This window comes from Rana temporaria, chromosome 5 (genome assembly GCF_905171775.1).
Source record: "Rana temporaria chromosome 5, aRanTem1.1, whole genome shotgun sequence".
Taxonomy (NCBI): domain Eukaryota; kingdom Metazoa; phylum Chordata; class Amphibia; order Anura; family Ranidae; genus Rana; species Rana temporaria.
In genome coordinates this window covers 127,220,554-127,241,832 of record NC_053493.1, presented here as the reverse complement: position 1 = coordinate 127,241,832, position 21,279 = coordinate 127,220,554, and positions in this window count along the sequence as shown.

Below are 21,279 nucleotides of genomic sequence, written 5' to 3'. Positions count from 1 at the left end.
AGGCCTGCAATTCTTAGGAATAACTCACTTAAATCTGACCAAACAAGAGTCTAGTAGGCATCCCGGGTATGATTTAAAAAAAAAAAAATATATAAATTATAATATAATAAATAATTATAACAAATAATAATATAATTATAATAAAAATTATTCAATAATGTAATCAACTCAAAATCACTGAAATTTGCTCAGTTGCAGAATTGTCGCTGTCATTACTTTAATTTTTTTATGACGAATTTCCCCACAAATCGCTATCGCTCAATTCTGCAAGTGATTATAATTTATTATCGCTGTTTTCTAGCTGCTCTAAAACCATTTTTGACATAAAGGGACACTTTTGATTGCTATGGACAATCTACAGTTTCCAGGCAGAAAGAACAGTTTTTATTATACAAAAGAACATGTAGGACACTGGGCAGACCACTAGGGTGTGTGTATTTTTTACATACAGTACTGTAATTACAGTATACTGTATGTAATGTGTTTGTTTACTTTTTTGAATTTGGCGCCGTTCTCCACCCGTGCGTCGTAACACTGTGAATCGAGCAAGGACCTGCTCGCTCACACAGCGGGGATGCATTGCAGGATCCAGGGACAAGGTAAGTAAACCATGCCTGTGGATTCAGCGAGAAGGTAAGCCGCGCCGCTGCATGCTCTGCACATCTACCCCGAGCGTGACTCGGGGATACCGATAATAGCATGGAAAAACCACCCCGAGTCACGCTCAGGGATACCGCCAAGGAGGTTAACAGTGGTAATTCAACTCATTTGGTGCCTTATCTGCATTAGATTAGCCTCAGAACCTGTGTAATTCATATGTGTTTGGGTTTAAAGGGATGAGGTGGCAACCCTGATCAAAATCAAGAACCCAATCATAAAGCAGTAGTGCCAGGCTGTAGGTCGCAGCTAGAGAGTGAAAGAATATGCAAGAATCAAGCAGATTTCAAACTGTACCGCAGGCATCCAGAAGTAGAAGATATCCAAATCTGGCCATACACTAGTAGAATTTTGCGGAGAAGAATGGATTTTTTTTTCTTCATTGAACAAAATTGCAACTGTGAATGTAGTTTTTGTCTAGAAGATTTTTTTTTTACATATTATAATGCACAAGCACTTGTTCTAGGTACAAAATAAACTTGTTTACCCCCTTTCGGCCCAGGCCAATTTTCAGCTTTCAGTGCTGTCACACTTTGAATGACAATTGCGCGGTCATGCAACACTGAACCCAAACAACATTTTTATAATTTTTTTGAGACAAATAGGGTTTTCTTTTGGTGGTATTTAATCACCACTGTGTATTTTATTTTTTGCAACAAAAATAAAAAAATACAGAATATTATGAAAACAAAAAGTTTTTCTTAGTTTCTATTATAAAATTTGGCTGCACTGATGGGCACTGATGACACAGCACTAAGGAGCACGGATGAGGTGGCACTAATGAGGAGGCACAAATATGCAGCACTGATGGGCACTGTTAGGCAGCATTGATGGGCACTGATAGGCAGCACAGATAGGTGGCACTGATGGACACTGATTGGTGGCACTAATGAGCAAGCACTGATGGGCACTGAAAGGCAGCACTGACTGACATCACTAATGGTCTGGGCCATGGTTGATATCACTGGTGGGCACTGACTGGGATCACTGCTGGGCATTGATTGGCATAACTGGTGATCAATGTTGGGGCTGCACTGATTATCAGAGCACTGATGATCAGTGCCCCAATTATATGTGCAGGTCTCCCCTGTGAGGAAATGCTGCTGATCGGCTCTTCTCTCCTCACACGCTGTCAATGTGAGGAGGTGAATGCCGATAACTGGAATTTCCTGGTTTACATGTGATTGGACACAGATGATCACATGAGTAAAGAGCCTCGCCATTGGCTGTTTAGCAAGATCGGTTATGCACCGTGTCCCAGGGACAGAACACACCATGATCACCATTCTGCATGCCCGGGTGGGGGGGGGGGGGTGCGAGTGGGACTACATCATGTGGCATCATCCCAGAATGACAGAATGAGAGAGCCGCCTCCCGCCCGTCATTTGACAATACACCGGGCAGGGGATGGTTAATATGTCTGGGATTATATTCATGCAGCAGATGTGTGTGAAATTTTAAAGACTCTTGAATAAAATTTGTTGACTCTCTATGATGGCAAGATCGAATGTTCTGACAACTGATTTTTCAGAGTTTCCATACAAAAACAATGCTATTGGTGTATGGCCAGCCTACAGCCTAGTACACTGGCTGAATGTCAGCCGGTTACTATTGAACCGGCCGATGTTGCCCAACATTCGTCCCGACTAGGCCTAAGATGAAAAAATTAAACCATAAGTCAATTGATTTCTGGTCTGTTTATGCCTTATCTGTAACATTTCATATTTTTCTTATGTATATATATATATATATATATATATATATATATATATATATAGTCGTTACCCTCTGACCGAGAGAGATGTGGATCACATAAACACGCGACAAGACTTACAACATAAATAGACCTGAAGTGTGCCTTGGTGGTCTGGTCAGTATGCCAAGAAAAGGGGGCATACCCAAGGTAAGTAATGGGTAGTTAATTGAAGAAGGACATGCTGAGAAGTGCCCTGAAAAAGGGAAGGGCGGGAGGGTGTCGAATGCGATTGAATGCGCAGACTCACGGACATGAGGTGAGCTGGGAAGAGTCGGCCCAGTGACGTGTAGTACTGCACACTGAACCGACAAAGAGCATGTGTGAGTGGGCTGCTTAAATACCCTCCGGGCTCCTCCCATAAACTCAGGCCACCATACTGGCCTTCTTATTTATGGTCGTTACCCTCTGACCGAGAGAGATGTGGATCACATAAACACGCGACAAGACTTACAACATAAATAGACCTGAAGTGTGCCTTGGTGGTCTGGTCAGTATGCCAAGAAAAGGGGGCAAAAGACTCAGATAGGGAAATAGTTTATATTGATTTCTTGTATTTATTGAGCCAGCTTGGTAAAGGCTTGTGCCATTCCTTCATGAGGATTTGGGATGTATGTGGCAAAACAAGGAGACTTCCATCAGTCTGGTATTTTGATTACGTGGTCTGGTACTCCCTGTTGGGAGGCAGCTGAGGCTTCTCTAATTTGGAAAGAATGTCCAGAGAACTGACTGGGGTTTGAAGCCCAAGTTACTTAGGAGGATTCTGACATGCTTGACACACTGGCTGACACTCAGGGAGCTGGTTTAGAAAGGGTAGCAACGAGCTACCATCAGATTGGCTGGGTAGATGGAGCAGTAGTGGGTCGAGCACCGTCACTGGGCGTCAGGCGTTGTCAGTCTGAAACAGGTTGATGTCAACCCCAGGGGCCTGTTTGTTGCGTTTGCAGACTGTGAGAGTGTAGTGGTTCGAAAGCGAGTCAGGTGGCGTCGGAGCAGTGTGTGACTGCCGGAGCCGCTGACTAAATTCACTAGGTTGTAGGGAACCGTAGAAGGCCTGGTAGATGGCTGTTGGGTGACTAGACTGGGCAAATTCCTAAACAGGGAACGAGTAAGGATTTTAGACATGTCCCTAAAGAGGGGACTCTTGAAATGTAGGCGCTTGCCACTGACTACAGGTTGGTGCTTTTGTATGCCCTGTAGGAGGGACTTGACTGCATGGGCTCGAGAATACTGATGGTTTACTGGGGTCCTGCAGGGACAGGAAATGCTGGATGCCATCTAGATATGGCGTGATAGTATTGAGAAATGGTCAGCTGCATGTGGCAATACGATATGAAGGCTACGATGTGTCCAACGTTGCCTATTGCTGCTCCAGGGCAAGGGGCCAAAAATTTGCGATTAGTGTTCCAAGCAGTGCGATAGGCCTTCAGTGTGTTGCGTGCCAAGGAGTGGTTAATAAGTTGGATTGCGTTGGCGAGATGCGACTTCAGTCCATCGTCAGCAATGTCCATGGTGGGACAGGGATAGTTGTTGGGTCGGCTCCAGGCTCTTGCTGGAAAAAACATCCATTCCAAGGTTGGAATAGGAAAGCGCATCAGCTGCTTTTTGCATTTGCCTGGAAAAGGTCTACATAAGATATTAACTGGTGACGGAGTGACAGCTGCGCGAGCCTGCGCAGGAAGTGATGGGGAGTGACTTAGATCTATCTTAATTGATGATGTCGGCTGTGGCCTGATTGTCTGTGGTGAAGAACAGTGTTTGTCCTATTCAAGTGTGGTCCCAGACCTGGGCAGCTGCCACGATGGGGTGCAGCACGAGGCGTGATAAAGACTGGGTGAAGCAAAAATTTAAGAGAATTTCTGGGGGCCAAGTTTTGGAGAACCAGTGGCGGCCTAAAAATGGCTGCAAAAGCCTTTGGTGGCTCGGCTGACACTGCCAGGATGAAGATTGAAATGATGTTCTATCAGGTGGGGAAGTTGTCCCACATAGCTAAGTCTGCTACTGATGCTTGGTCTAGTTTGAGAACTTGGACTGGATCTTGCATTGGTGTGAGAAAATCAAGACAATACACAGGTGCTCAACAAAACGATATACATGCACTCGCAGGCCAACGTGCACTCGCAGGCCAACGTGCACTCGCTGGTGCTGGATGAAAACCTGAACTAACCGCAGGGAAAAAACTGAGAAAAGATGAGTGGCCCGCGTGCCACTGAAGATGAATGGCCAACTGGGTGCCACTGTGTGTTTGTGTGGCTGATTGTTTGTCACTGAGGTGTGTTTGCAAGTTTAGTTTGTATTCGGGTTTGCACGTAGGTGCGTGCCGCTAAGTGTTTTATACTACTGCAGACAATATTGTGCAGTTGCAAGGGTGTCAGTGAGTGTCAGGTTGCTGGGACGATATTGTGTGGTGGCAGGGGCCTTGAGTATGAAGGTTTGATGGTATTGGTGGTTGCAAGGGTCTGTCTGGTTTGCTGAGACGATATTGCGTGGTTGCAAAGGTCTCGATGATTATGAGGTTTGTTTTGAGATGGCATGGTGCGGTTGCACCGGTCTCAACAATTGAGGGGTAGCTGAGACGATGTTGCGTTTTGCAATGGTCTCAAATGAGTGTCAGCCGCTGAGACAACTTTGTATGGCTGCAAGGGTCTAAATGGGTGTCAGGTCGCTGAGACGATATTGCATTTGCAATGGTCTCAAATGAGTGTCAGGTTGCTAAGATGACTTTGTATGGCTGCAAAGGTCTGAACGGGTGTCAGGTTGCTGAGATGAGATTGTGTGGTTGCAAAGGTCTAGAAGGGTGTGAGGTAGCTGAGATGATATTACATTTAGCAAGGGTCTCAAATGAGTGTCAAGTTGCTGAGACAATATTCCCCTTTGCGCTGTAAGGTGTAGGACAGGGAGTAGGTAATGGACAATAATAATTTGTGAGTGACTAGTGAAAATATTATTAGTGAAAACAATATTATAAAACATGTAACAGTGAGACCAATACAGGGACAGTCCTTGGTGAGCAGGTCTACACTCCAGGAAGGTCCGGATCCAGTGCAGTTCTGCCGTGCAGTAATGTGCTCCAAAAGGAGATAAAGTCTTAATCTCCAGTGTAAAAAATAAAAATGCAATCAAAAAGTAAATAAAGATACGAAAAATACACGGAAAACAGTCCTGAAGAAAATATATATATGAGACCCTTAGATCCGTAATATAGGTGAGAATAGGATAGTTGAGCCAACACCAAAGTTATATATAAACACCTTTGGTGAACCCAGCTGCTCACCTCGAGTTAACCACAATATGTCCAGGTTAAAATGGTCTAGATGATTGCAATCCACATATAACACATGTAAGTCTCCATCCGATATTTAACATGAAAAAACAGAGTAAAAAAGAAAGGCTGATGGTGAAATACCGTCACAAAAAAGATATTGGCAAATGGGATCTAGACGAATGGAAATGCACTCACATGTGAGTGAGAGATCTCAGACTCATATCCACGAGTACCGCACTCGTCGGTCCCTCTATCTTTCCTCTGCTTTTTTCCCCCTGATTCTCGTGGTTCAGATGCTGATCCCCTGATGAAGTCACGTGACTGTGACGATACGCGTCGGGATTGGTAGGCAGGACACACCACAAACATCTGACGAACGGGCATACGAGTTCGCCGCTCGTAAGGATTGTTGCCGAGTTCCTGCATTGTTATGTGAGTTTTTTAACTGTTGCTTTTAATAAACTTGGTTTATATTGCTGACTGGGCTATACTATGGATATGTTTCTCTCACCCCTTCTCACATTGCAAACGCCATCTGAGCGCTCTATCTGAGCTAATGAGAGAGGGATAGGAGTTACTACAAAGCCCATATCAGCTGAGACAGTGTCACACACCGAGAAACCCCGGGGAGATTTAAACAGCCAGCATCTGAACCACGAGAATCAGGGGGAAAAAAGCAGAGGAAAGATAGAGGGACCGACGAGTGCGGTACTCGTGGATATGAGTCTGAGATCTCTCACTCACATGTGAGTGCATTTCCATTCGTCTAGATCCCATTTGCCAATATCTTTTTTGTGACGGTATTTCACCATCAGCCTTTCTTTTTTACTCTGTTTTTTCATGTTAAATATCGGATGGAGACTTACATGTGTTATATGTGGATTGCAATCATCTAGACCATTTTAACCTGGACATATTGTGGTTAACTCGAGGTGAGCAGCTGGGTTCACCAAAGGTGTTTATATATAACTTTGGTGTTGGCTCAACTATCCTATTCTCACCTATATTACGGATCTAAGGGTCTCATATATATATTTTCTTCAGGACTGTTTTCCGTGTATTTTTCGTATCTTTATTTACTTTTTGATTGCATTTTTATTTTTTACACTGGAGATTAAGACTTTATCTCCTTTTGGAGCACATTACTGCACGGCAGAACTGCACTGGATCCGGACCTTCCTGGAGTGTAGACCTGCTCACCAAGGACTGTCCCTGTATTGGTCTCACTGTTACATGTTTTATAATATTGTTTTCACTAATAATATTTTCACTAGTCACTCACAAATTATTATTGTCCATTACCTACTCCCTGTCCTACACCTTACAGCGCAAATATTGTAATTTAATCTTTCTGCTTCATTTCAGTCTATCAAGGTAGACTTTTATATTTGCAGCAGTATTTTTAGTTTGTCCTTTCCCTTCACCTTTCAGACAGCGCAGGAGTTTACCCTATTTATAATATTCCCCTTTATTTTATTTTTTTTATGAAAACGACTGTGAATGAAACGCTGGTAAACATGAGTTATCGCATCTGGCAGTGTTTACAAGCTGTTACAGGCATTGGCGTTTAGAATGCGTTTCGAATGCCTCTGAACATCCGTCTGAACCCATTTTTTTTTTTTTTTTTTTTTTTACCAACAGCAGTGTACATGAGGCCAAAGGTGATTTGTCTGGCTGCAAGGGTCTCAATGAATGCCAGGTTGCTGGGGCGAGACTGTATGGTCACAAAGGTCTTTGACGAGTGGGAGGTTGCTCAAGACAGTATTGCGTGGTTGCAAGGGTCTCGATGAGTGTGGCGCTGCTGAGACGGTATTGTGTTTGCAAGGGACTAAACAATGGTGTGAGGCTGCTGAGACGTTATTGCGTGGTTGCAAGAGTCTTGATGAGTGTGGGGCTGCTGAGACGGTATTGTGTTTGCAAGGGTCTGAACTATGGTGTGAGGCTGCTGAGACGGTATTCCGTGGTTGCAAGGGCCTTGATGAGTGTGGGGCTGCTGAGACGGTATTGCGTTTGCAAGGGTCTGAACTATGGTGTAAGGCTGCTGAGACGGTATTGCGTGGTTGCAAGGGTCTTGATGAGTGTGGAGCTGCTGAGACGGTATTGCGTTTGCGAGGGTCTCAACAATGGTGTGAGGCTGCTGAGATGGTATTGCGTGGTTGCAAGGGACTTGATGAGTGTAGGGCTGCTGAGATGGTATTGCGTTTGCATGGGTCTCAACAATGGTGTGAGGCTACTGAGATGGTATTGTGTGGTTGCAAGAGTCTTGATGATTGTAGGGCTGCTGAGACGGTATTGCGTTTGCAAGGATCTCAACAATGGTGCGAGGCTGCTGAGACGATTTTGCATGGTTGCAATGGTCTTAACAGGTGTCAGGTTGCTGGGCTGAGATTGTGTGGTGACAATTTTTTTTTTTTCTGCTTTTTTTTTTTTTTTTTTTGCGTTTTGTAAGGGTCATGTGTTGCAAGGGTCTTAACAAGGGTGTCAGGCTGCTGAGACAATTTTGTGTGCTTGCAAGAGTCTCCATGAGTGTGGGGCTGCTGACACGGTATTGCGTTTGCAAGGGTCTCAACAAGGGTGTCAGGCTGCGGAGACAAATTTTGCGTGCTTGCAAGAGTCTCCATGAGTGTGGGGCTGCTGAGACGGTATTGCGTTTGCAAGGGTGTCAGGTTGCTGAGACAATTTTCTGTGCTTGCAAGAGTCTCCATGAGTGTGGGGCTGCTGAGACGGTATTGCGTTTGCAAGGGTCTCAACAAGGGTGTCAGGCTGTGAAGACGAATTTTGCGTCGTTGCAACGGTCTCAACAGGTGCCAGGTTGCGGGGCTGAGATTGTGTGGTGGCATTTTTTTTTTCTGCACTTTTATATTTCTTTTTGCGTTTTTTTTTTTTTTTCTTTTTTTTTTTTTTTTTTTTTTTTTCTTTTTTTTTTTTTTTTTTTTTCGTTTTGTAAGGGTCATGTGTTGCAAGGGTCTTAACAAGGGTGTCAGGCTGCTGAGACGATTTAGTGTGGTTGCAAGAGTCTCGATGAGTGTGGGGCTGCTAAGACGGTATTGCGTTTGCAAGGGTCTTAACAAGGGTGTCAGGCTGTGGAGACGAATTTTGCATCGTTGCAACGGTCTCAACAGGTGTCAGGTTGCTGGGCTGAGATTACGTGGTGGCAATCGTTTTTTTATTTTTTGTTTTTGCGTTTTATATAATTTTTTTCCTTTTTGCGTTTTTTTTTTTTTTTTTTTTTTTGCATTTTGTAAGGGTCATGTGTTGCAAGGGTCTCAGCAAGGGTATCAGACTGCTGAGATGATTTGCATGGTTGCAAGGTCTCAATCAATAAGAATTGGGTTACTGAGAAAGGATAGAAACACCTGGTTTGTTTGTACCTTAAGCAAGCAGTATAAGGTAGAAGGACAACGCCTGTTTGAATCGTAGGTTCCATAGGGGCCACTAATGAACGATATGGGAGACAACGAATGGTAGCAAATTGATAGAACATAAAGAATGTAATAACAAATCTTACTTGCGACAGTGGGCCATGCGAGTGAGTTTGCGGCGGACTGTGGCTGGAGTGAAACATGTCGGGAACGTGTAGCGTGATGCCGTGCATGGGGCAAAACAACAAGGTTTGGTGTAGAAAATAGAACACGAGAAGTGCGTATCAATGCTTTGTAAGCTCCACTGCGGGAACCAAACATATGGTACAGGTGACACCATGAGTGGCCACGAATTTGACATGACAAACAAGCTAACGAATCCTACCTGGGACAGTGAACGTGCGACTGGGTTTGCTTTGGACTGGAGTGGATGTGCAACACATCCCAAGAGTGTGGTGTGGCGCCATGCATGACACACAGGCAATAACTTTGGTAAATAAATGAGAGAGAAGAGCCGTGTACAAGCAATTCGTAAGTTCCGTTGCGGGAACTAAAACACACGACATGGGGGAAACAATGAATGACAACGGTAGAAAGTATGCAATATATCTGATACAAAATGGTTGTAAAATGCATGAAATGAATCCGATACGAATTGATAGTAAGGAGTATTGAACGAATCTGATACAAATTGGTTGTAGAGTGTATGCTACCCCTTGCTTTGAAACCGAACACCTACCAACCACCCATCCCCCCAGGCTAATCAAGTGCAGAGAAGGCACCATGTGAGTCCAATTACCACCTCAATCTGCCAAAGAACCCATACAAACACATGTCAATCTCCAAATGGATTTACAAATGAATCGTATGTTTGGCAGAAGGAAGTTGCAAATGTATTATGCCTGAGCCGAATGATGTTGGAACATAAGCAAAAGTAACTCAGGCAGATTTTTTCCCAAAAGGGATGCAGGATAGGAAGCATAACGAATTGTAAGATTGCACAAGATACGAAAAGGTTTGAATCCTACCTGCGACAGTAAGCGGGAACCGCCGGCGAAGACCATGAAGGGAGAAGCCGCAAAGCGCTTTGCGATGTCGAATGCGATTGAATGCGCAGACTCACGGACATGAGGTGAGCTGGGAAGAGTCGGCCCAGTGACGTGTAGTACTGCACACTGAACCGACAAAGAGCATGTGTGAGTGGGCTGCTTAAATACCCTCCGGGCTCCTCCCATAAACTCAGGCCACCATACTGGCCTTCTTATATATATATATAGGGGTTAATGGCACCATTATTAGTAGCACAATTGTTCCACTGCTATATTGGCCAAAAAGACCCACACAGCTGTGATTTAGACATCGGCAGTCTTAAACACACATCCATGGTATGGATGAGTCATTTGCATACCTAAGGACTACATGAAAATGGCTGCCATGGGAAAATTTTTATATAGACCAAATGCCAATGACATAAATAATCTCTGGGCTATTAGAAAATGGCTGCTGTCACATACAATCACGTATAGCTAAATAAGCACAATATCTATGCCCGCCCCTATCCCCTTAAGAAGTCACGTGGGCGTGACGTAATGCGTAGGGCGTGAGCAGAGGCATACCAAAATGTGAGTAAAAACAGTTTTTAGTCTAAATAAATCTTTTAAAACAGTAATAAACTATGAGAAGTCTTTTTCACATATTTATCTAATTACAGATAATACTGAGAATGGACACCTAGAATTACCATAGAGACTCAATGTAGGCTTAAGATGAGCTGTAGTTAGAAAAATGTGACAGAAATTTGCACTACAACCTAAAGCTGGCCATAAATGGATCACAATTTAGCAGGAAACCTCCCCTATTGTATTCTGACAGCGGGGAGACACAAATTAGCGCTGCAGCCTATTGCCTATTTGATTGCCTAGCTGATCGAGCGCTTTTATCCAACAGAGCAGTTGGACAGGAATTGATCGGTAGAGAACTGGTTCTTTTTTTTTTGTCTGGCGGTTTTTGGGATTCCCGACCAAAAGCTCTCCTCACAGTTTTTACCTCGGGAAAACTGATCGTGTGTACGAGGCTTCAGACAGCATTAGCAGAAGTTGCCCAAAGGGCGGCGCTAAAGTGCTGAAAATCAACGTAGTTTTGTGTACGTTGGCTAAAAAAGTTCTGTTGTCTGTATGCAGAACAAGTTCACGGCCAACGCCCTTTTGGACAAAATTCCACGGATTTGTCCAATGGAAGTCCGATCGTGTGTATGAGGCTTAAGATTATCACATGGATGGCTAGCTTAAGCCTTCATTCACACCTAAATGTTTTGTGGTGTGTTACCCTACGCCTGACTTTGCTTAACATGCAAAATCCTATCATTTGTAATTGTGCTGGTTCCCATATTGATGTTCAGTCACTTCAACGCTTTTTGTCCTTTACTCATCGGATTGTAATGTGATATACATGAGATATTTTTGAGTGTAATCAGGGCTTTTTGGCCCCATCGTCAATGGCAGTGACATCACATGCATTTTTGTGTGTTTTTGAGCCTGAAGAACTTCTTTCCTAACCCCAGAAATACCCAGCCAAACAAACAAACACCCAAAGCTTGATATAGTGCAAAACACTGGCACAAAGCTTGTAACATACTTGTTAAAAGCTTTCAAAAATGCCCAAATAACACACCAAGCATATGCGCTGCTCAAGTGTAAATGCAGGTTGATAACAGTGGGCCAGATTCACATAGAATTGCGGCCGTGTAACGTAACCCGTTTACGTTACACCGCCGCAAGTTTTCAGTGTAAGTGCCCGATCCACAAAGCACTTACCTGTAAACTTGCGGCAGTGTATCGTAAACACGTCCGGTGCAAGCCCGCCCCATTCAAATGGGGCGGGCACCATTTAAATTAGGCGAGCTCCTGCGCCCGACGTACTGCGCATGCTCCGTCTTGAAATTCCCGCCGTGCTTTGCGCGCAGTGACGTCATTTTTTAGAACGGCGACGTGCGTAGCATCCATTCGTATTCCCGGATGTCTTACGCCAAAACAAAAAAAATTATTAAATTCGACCCGGGAACGACGGCCATACTTTAACTACTTAACCACTGGACCATATTGCTGCCCAAAGACCAGAGTACTTTTTGCGATTCGGGACTGCGTCGCTTTAACAGACAATTGCGCGGTCGTGCGACGTGGCTCCCAAACACAATTGGCGTCCTTTTTTTCCCACAAATAGAGCTTTCTTTTGGTGGTATTTGATCACCTCTGCGTTTTTTATTTTTTGCGCTATAAACAAAAATAGAGCGACGATTTTGAAAAAAATGAATATTTTTTACTTTTTGCTGTAATAAATATCCCCCAAAAATATCTAAAAAAAACATTTTTTTTCCTCAGTTTAGGCCGATACGTATTCTTCTACATATTTTTCGTAAAAAAAAATCGCAATAAGCATTTATTGATTGGTTTGCGCAAAAGTTATAGCGTTTACAAAATAGGGGGTATTTTTATGTCATTTTTATTAATATATTTTTTTTACTAGTAATGGCGGCGATCAGCGATTTTTTTCAGTATTGCAACATTATGGCGGACACTTCGGACACTTTTGACACATTTTTGGGACCATTGGCATTTTTATAGCGATCAGTGCAATAAAAATGCATTGGATTACTATAAAAATGCCACTGGCAGTGAAGGGGTTAACACTAGGGGGCGGGGAAGGGGTTAAGTATGTCCCTTGTGTGTTCTTACTGTGGGGGGGGGGGGTGGCCTCACTAGGGGAAACACTGATCTTCTGTTCATACATTTAATGCAGCCTTACTTTTACTGACATTTACTGGCAGGAGAAAATTTCCTGTTTTTTACTGGCTGCCAGTAAAAATACTGGCGGTTGGCAACACTGCTCTGGAGCATCCATTAAAAGGTACAGAATTTGAAACTGTTGTACTGACTGTCTTCATGGATTTTTTTATAGAAATGTATTTAACAAATTAAGTTGCTGATAATAGCTTAAAGGGTCACTAAAGGATTTTTTTTTTAGCTAAATAGCTTCCTTTACCTTACTGCAGTCCTGGTTTCATGTCCTCGTTGTTCGTTTTTGCTCTGATGTTGCTGTAATCCTTCTCTGTTCTGAACACTTCCTGGTTGTCTGTTTCCTGATGAAAAAAGTCATGGGAGCTTTCTCTCTGTGGTCACTAATCAAGGAGGTGTGATTACTGTGTGTCTAAAACCCCTCAACACCAATCAGTTTCGTTTTACAAACCATCACTGCCCTGTATTGGATCTGAGTCTCTGTACATCACAGAAGCAGGAAACAACATGCAAAAACGAAACTGAAACTGCAGGTACATTATATGATTAATTTGTATCTATGTTTAATTATTTTTAAAAGGAATCAGTTAACTATTATGTCTCTATACCCTGTAAACAGTCATTTCAGCAAAAAAAAAAAAAAAAATTCCTTTACAACTCCTTTAAGTGAAACATAATAGGATTTACTAAAACTGAAGAGTGCAAAGTTTGGTGCAGCTGTGCATGGTAGCCAATCAGCTTCTAACTTCAGATTGTTCAGTTAAGCTTTCACAAGAAAATCTGGAAAGTGATTTGTTTCTATGCAGAACTGCACCAGATGTTGTACTCTCCAGTTTTAGTAAACCCCAATATATAGGAATGTACTTAGACTGATTACTAAAGGAGTTGAAACTCTTCACTCAATAAATTGTGTGACTATTTTCTTCAATTATCCAATCACGTGAAAAGCACATTTTTAATTAGCTTTGCATGTCTCTTCTTCTGAAAAAAAAAAACAAGAAAATTTAAAAATAGTGCACACTGCCTTGCGGTGGGTGAGTTATGCAGTGTATTCACTGGCTTATCCATGGTCTTTGTAAAAACCAATGCATTAACAAGGAAAACATTGTAACCAGAATAGACATAGTTGAATGATTCAGTTATTAGCATTACCAGCATGGTAACTGGATTATGGGAATTTTCCAGGACCCCACATGTCAATTTACTATTACTAAGTGTCTGTCAACACTGGGTTTATCCACATGGGGGTTGAAGCTTATGTTGGGTAGTGTTGATACTCTGCATTAGGTTTTTCATAGAAACAGAGACAAACCCTAAGAGCCTATTCACACCTAGGCGTATATACGCCTGAAGCGCGACGCCGCAGCAGCCCCTAATACGCTGGAGGGGTGATTTTACAATGCCCTCTGTGGAGATGGTTCACATCTCCACGCCGAACGCTGAAACGCCGTACGCCTGAAGCTCAAAACAAGTCCCGGACCCTTTTTTTTTTAGGCGGCTTCGGCGTTCGACATAGGAGATGTGGACCTGGGGGTAAGGCTGCATTCACAATTGTCGCCGCAAATCACGGTACAAAACGCCGCAATTTGTCGCCGCAATTCGCGGGACAAAACGCTGCGATTAGGTACGCCAAGGTGTGAATGCAGCCTAAAAACTCTAAAGATTCCCCGGCTTGTTTTGTTTTTATTACTTTCTTTAAACACTAGTGAAGGTGTGATGGGGGAGCCATATTCCCTATAAACTGATACCAATGTTTTCTTTTAACTTGTCCTGTACACACGATCGGAATTTCCGATGGGATAAAATCCGATGGAATTTTCCGTCGGAATTCCTTTCAAGCTGTCTTCCGCACACACTGTCATGACCAAATTCTGACCGTCCAAAACGCAGTGACGTAAAACACTACGACAAGCCCAGAAAAATTAAGTTCAATGCTTCCGAGCGTCGACTTGATTCTGAGCATGCATGCTTTTTTCTCCGTTGGAGTTTTACACAGACGATCGGAAATTTAAATCGGAAAAAAATAAAACATTCTATTTCTAAACTCCGATGGAAAAAAGTCTGATGGGGCCCACACACGGTCGAAATATCAGATGAAAAAATTCCGTCTGACTTTTTTCATCTGAAATTTCGATCGTGTGTACAAGGCATTAGAAGATGGGGGGAAACTCTTCATCAGTTTATTCTAGGGGTTAGAGATTTGCCAGCTGAACATATTTTTTGTTATTTGCTAATCTTAAATTATAGACTCAGGCCTCGTACACACGACCGAGTTTCTCGGCAAAAAGCAGCAAGAAACTTGCTGGGATTTTTTTTGCCGAGGAAACTGGTCGTGTGTACATTTTTCGACGAGGAAACTGTTGAGGATCCCGTCGAGCCAAAAAGAGAGTATGGCCCCGTACACACGACCAGTTTCCTCGGCAGAATTCAGCTTCCGACCGAGTTTCTGGCTGAATTCTGCCGAGAAACCCGGCCGTGTGTACACTTTCGGCCGAGGAAGCCGACTAGGACCTCGGCGAGGAAATAGAGAACATGTTCTCTATTTCCTCGTTGTTCTATGGGAGAACTCGGCCCGCCGAGGTCCTCGGCGGCTCCAGGACTGAACTGGCCGAGGAACTCGATGTGTTTGGCACGTCGAGTTCCTCGGCCATGTGTACGGGGCCTTAGTCTTCTTTTTCCTCTATGGGAATAGAGAAACTTGCTTTGTCGAGTTCCTCGACAGCCTAACAAGGAACTCGACGAGGAAAACGATGTGTTTCGCCCGTCGAGTTCCTCGGTCGTGTGTACGAGGCTTTACAAAACACAGATTTTATTACGTATAACAGGTGCCTGCAAATCCTTAGTTGTTATTCTAGGGTTCTTTATACAATGTATCTTTGGACTCATAGAGACTCCATTTACAGAACCTAATTTTCCAGTTTAAAGAACTTCAATAATAATTATTCTTGGATCTTAAAAAAAATATATTTTAATTAGGACATATTGCACAGAATTGTTTTGCAAAGAGCATATTGCCTATATATCCCAAATGAGCAACCCAGATGAATTTCATGCATCTGGGTTGCAATCCCAAAGCCCAGTGCCGAAAAAAGTTCCAGCAGATGACTTCACTAATTCACCTGTAAGGCCCCTCCCCCCTGTTTTTTTTCTGTCTGACTTTAGCAACTCGCGGCAGGAGAGAGAAGAGAAGACTTGAGAGTTGACTTTCTTTCGTTCGTCAGCACCAACCCCCCCCGTCCTGCTTATCATCTTGCGGCAGGAGAGAGAAGAGATTACATTTTCGTTACCACAACCCCCCCCCCCCCGCTTATCATCTCGCGGCAGGAGAGAGGAGGCCCCCCGCAGGTTCTCTGTTCTAGGGGGGCCCTGCCTAAAGCTGTGTAAATTTGTGATGGCTGCCCTGCCTGTGGGTTGCCCCAGGTCCCCAACACTGCTTTTACACACTCAACAGCGAGCATCTCTCTCTGCCAGCTGCCTATTGCAGCAATATACTTCAGAGCAAAGGAAAGCTTTTCCCATGCACCTCCTCAGTTCTAATGTGTATTATTCATGACAAGAGGAAAAGCCTTTGAGCAGTGACACCCCCCTGCATTGAGCCACACTGATCTGAGGTCTGTAAAATCCAAGGAACAGAGAATTGGTGCTAGGTGCTAGGAGGGGGAATTGGAGGATTTGTGCTGGGGAAGATTTGAAAGGGAAAAGGATTTGTAGTAGAGGGTGGATTGGGGAGGGGGATTTGTGATAGAAATATGGGTTTGGAGGAGGATTTGTGCTGGAGGGATGATTGAGGGGGGTGAAGATTTGTGCTGGGGGGGTGTTGGGGGGACAAAGATTTGTGTTGTCAGAGGGGTTTTGAGGGAGAAGAGAACTGATACTAGAAGAGGGATTTTTAGGGAGAAACATTTATGTTGGAAGGGGGGATTGGAGGTAAGGAGGATTTGTGCTGGGGGAGATTTAAAAGGTAGGAGGATTTGTAGTTGAGGGAGATGGAGGGTTAAGATTTGTGCAGGGAGGGGAAGAGAATTTATATTGGGAGTGGGATTTGGGGTGGGGGTTTGTGTATGGGGGGGGGGGGGGGATTTGTGCTTGGCGGTGAGATTTAGTGGGTGGAGGAGAATTTGTGCTGGGAGGGGGGATGGGAGGGGAAATTGTGCTGGGAGGGGAGATTGGAGGGTGTGTGTGGCAGAAAGAGGGAGAAAATTGGGCTGGGGAGGATTAGTGCTAGGAGGGGGATTTCTTTTGGGAGGGGGAATAGGAGTGAAAGAGAATTTGTGCTGGGGAATTAGCAAGGGAGTGGAATTTTCCTAGCAGGGAAGTACATCTGGGAGGGGAAGAGGATTTGTGTTGGGAGGGGGGACTGGGGGGAGACAATTTGCATTGAGAGGGGGGATGGGGGGAGATTTATGCTACAAGGGGTGGAAGGGGGGCAAAGATTTGTATTTGGAGGGATGAACATGCAGATTAGTTCTGGACTTTTTTTGAGGGAAAAATGTAAAGTGACTGGTGACAGTATGTATAAAAAAATATATATAATTTTTTATTTATTTTTTGCGTACTGTGATTGTGAAAAATTGTGGGAAAAAAACGATTTTTAAATTTTCCAGAAAATTATGACGAAAAATTACAGCTTCGAAAAACTCGTCATGCCTCCTACTACATGCCTTGGACTGTCTATTTTTTTTTAAAAAAAAGGATTATTTGGGGTAGATCTGTACTGTCTTGGCATTTTCAGGCCATCAGGAAATGAGATAGGGTGTCAGTACATCAGGGTTGATCGATTTTCAGATATATATACCATAGTTTGTGTTTCCAACAGACTAAATAATATACACTGATTTGGGTTATTTTCACCAAAGAAATGTAGAAGAATACATTTCAGCCTAAATTATTGAAGAACAATTATTTATTTGCAAACTTTTATAACATTTTCTGTCTTTTTTTATTTATTTAACAAAAAATAAAAAATAAACAGCGGTGACTAAATACCACCACAAGAAAGCTCTATTTGTGTGAACAAAACAATAAAAATGTCATATGGGTACAGTGACCACACAATTGTCATTCAAAGTGCAACAGCGCCGAAAGCTGAAAATTGGCCTGGTCAGGAAGAAGGTGAAAGTGCCCGGTATTGAAGTGGTAAAAGCGGGGGTTCACCGAAAAAAAAAAAATTAACATTAGATTGAGGCTAATTTTACTAAGCAGAATCTGGTGTTTTTTTTTAAATCAATGCAGTACTTACCGTTTTAGAGATTGATGTTTTCTGTGGCTTCCGGGTATGGTCTTCGGGACTGGGCGTTCTTATTTGATTGACAGCCTTCCGACGGTCGCATACAGCACGTCACGAGTTGCCGAGCGTCAGTGCGGCTCTATACGGCGCCTACGCACTGCCGTTCGGCTACTTTCGGGAACTCGTGACGCGCTGTATGCGACCGTCGGAAGGCTGTCAATCAAATAGGAACGCCCAGTCCCGCAGCCCATACACGGAAGACGCGGAGAACATCTATCTCTTAAACGGTAAGTACTGCATTGATTTAAAAAAAAAACACCCGATTCTGCTTAGTAAAATTAGCCTCAATCTAATGTTAAAAATAGATTTTTTGGGTGAACCTCCACTTTAAAAAGGGGTCAAAGTCTTTATCAAGTAACTATAGACCCGTTTGTGTAACTTCTATATTCAGGAAGATACTGGAGAGTTTAAAGAAGGCCACATAGATGGTTTTTGCTGTACAAAAATATATTAAGCCATAGTCGGCATGGATTCATGAAAGACATAAATTGTCAAACAAATCTGATTTATTTTTTTATTAAACTTTAGACAGAGGCGTGGCTGTGGACGTGGTATACTTGGATTTTGCAAAAGCGTTTGACACAGTTTCCCCCACACGGCTCATGTGTAAGGTAAAGTCTACAGGCTTGGAAAAATATGTTTGTACAGTAAATGGATAGAAAACTGGCTAAAAGACAGAATTCAGAGAGTAGTGGTTAATGATTCTTAATCTGAATGGTCGAAGGTTATCAGTGGTGTACCCCAAGGTTCAGTGTTGGGTCCCTCACTTTTTAATATCTTTATAAATGATATTGGGTCTGAAATTAAAAGTATAATTTTAGTCTTTGCAGATAACACCAAGCTATGCAGCTTACAGGATGTCTCCAATTTACAAGCCAACCTCAATGCAGTCCAGTTTTGGGCACCAGTTCTCAAAAAGGATGTCAGGGAACTGGAGAAAGTGCAGAGAAGGGCAACCAAACTGATAAGAGGCATGGAGGAGCTCAGCTATGAGGACAGATTAAAGGAAATGAATTTATTCTCTCTTGAGAAGAGGCGATTAAAGGGGTTGTAAAGGTAATCACCGGCCCCCCAGCTCCCCCATTTTACCTACTGGAGCCAGTTCACCTGCTCGACACATTCCCGGTGTCCTCTTCTCCACAGAGTCCTAGCGTTGATTGGATAGATGGATAGCAGCGCAGCCACTGGCTCCCACTTCTGTCAATCAAATCCAATGATGCGGGCACCGGGGCAGAATCATACATTTGGCGTCTTTGGAGGCCGAGTATATGACACAGGAGCGCGCCTGCAAGTTAACCCCCTCGGGAGAGAGCTTCCTAGAGGGGGTTATAATGCGGGGAGGAGCCGCGAGAGCCGCCGTGGGACCCCAGAACAGACGGATCAGGGCCACTCTGAGCAAAACGAACTGCACAGTGGAGGTAAGTATGACATGTTTGTTATTTTAAAAAAAAAATATCCTTTGGTATCCCCTTAAGGGGGAATATGATCAACATGTACAATTACAAAAGGGGTCCATATAGTGAACTAGGTGTTGAGTTGTTCACTTTAAAGTCATCACAGAGGACAAGGGGGCACTCTTTACGTCTGGAGGAGAAGAGATTTTATCTCCAAATATGGAAGGGCTTCTTCATAGTAAGAGGTGTGAAAATGTGGAATGGACTCCCTCAAGAGTTGGTTCTGGCCCGCTCAGTAGATTACTTTAAAAAAGGACTGGATTGTTTGCTAATTGTACATAGTATAACTGGATACTAATATTTATAGGTAAGGTTATTCCAGGGAATATCTGATTGCCTCTTGGGGGATCAGGAAGAATTTTTTTTTTCCTCCTGGAGCAAATTTGATCATGCTTTTTTTTGCCTTCCTCTGGATCAACTGTGGGTATTGGATAGTGTATATAGAGATTCTCGATTTGTGTGTTTTGTTTTTTTCACAGTTGGTTGAAATGGATGGACTTGTGTCCTTTTTCAACCAGATTAACTATTTAACTAAAGCGTTAAGCTGCCTGTAGATTTGGCTAAGTCTGTTCGCACAGACTAGGTATAGGAGGTATGACTTTTGCATATATCGGCATTTGAAACAGAACACCCCATGTTTCTTTTATAGAAAGCTCAAGAGATTATATGATACCACAAAGCTCTTAATTCACTCCCTAGTCATCTCTCGCCTCAATTACTGTCAGGCCCCGTACACACGACCGAGTTTCTCGGCAGAATTCAGCCAGAAACTCGATCGGAGCTGAATTCTGCCGAGAAACCCGAGCGGGTGTACAGTTTTGGCCGAGGAAGCCGACGAGGATCTCGGCGAGTAAATAGAGAACATGTTCTCTATTTCCTCGTTGTTCAATGGGAAATTTCGGCTCGCCGAGATCCTCGGCGGCTTCACAAGGAACTCGACGAGCAAAACGATGTGTTTTGACCGTCGAGTTCCTCTGACGTGTGTACGAGGCCTAACTCCCTCCTCATTGGCTTACCCCTACATAGTCTATCCCCCTTCAATCCATCATGAATGCTGCTTCCAGACTCATCCACCTTACTAATCGCTCTGTGTCTACTGCTTCTCTCTGTCAATCCCTCCACTGGCTTCCACTCACCCAACAAATTAAATTCAAAATACTAATGACTACCTACAAAGCCATCTACAACTCTGCCCCCAGCTACATCAATGACCTAGTCTCTAAACACCAACCTAATTGTTCTCTTCGTTCTTTGCAAGACCTCCTGCTCTCTAGCTCTCTCATCACCTCCTCCCATGCTCGTCTCCAGGACTTTTCCAGAGCCTCTCCAAGCCTATTGAACTCCTTACCCCAATCTGTCTGCTTATCTCCTACTCTATTAGCTTTTAGAGAATGCCTGAAAACCCTCCTCTTCAGAGAAGCCTCTCCTACTCACACCTAACAACTGTATTTTCATCTTGTCCACCTGATCATCCCCCACAGCTACTACCCTTTGTTCCACTTGATCCTCTCTTCTAGATTGTAAGCTCTAAGGAGCAGGGCCCTCTGATTCCTCCTGTATTGAATTGTATTGTAATTGTACTGTCTTCCCAAATGTTGTAAAACGCTGCTCAAACTGCTGGCGCTATATAAATCCTGTAATATAATAATAATAATAATAATAATAATAATAATAATAATAATTATACTAAATAATAATAAATAATATTAT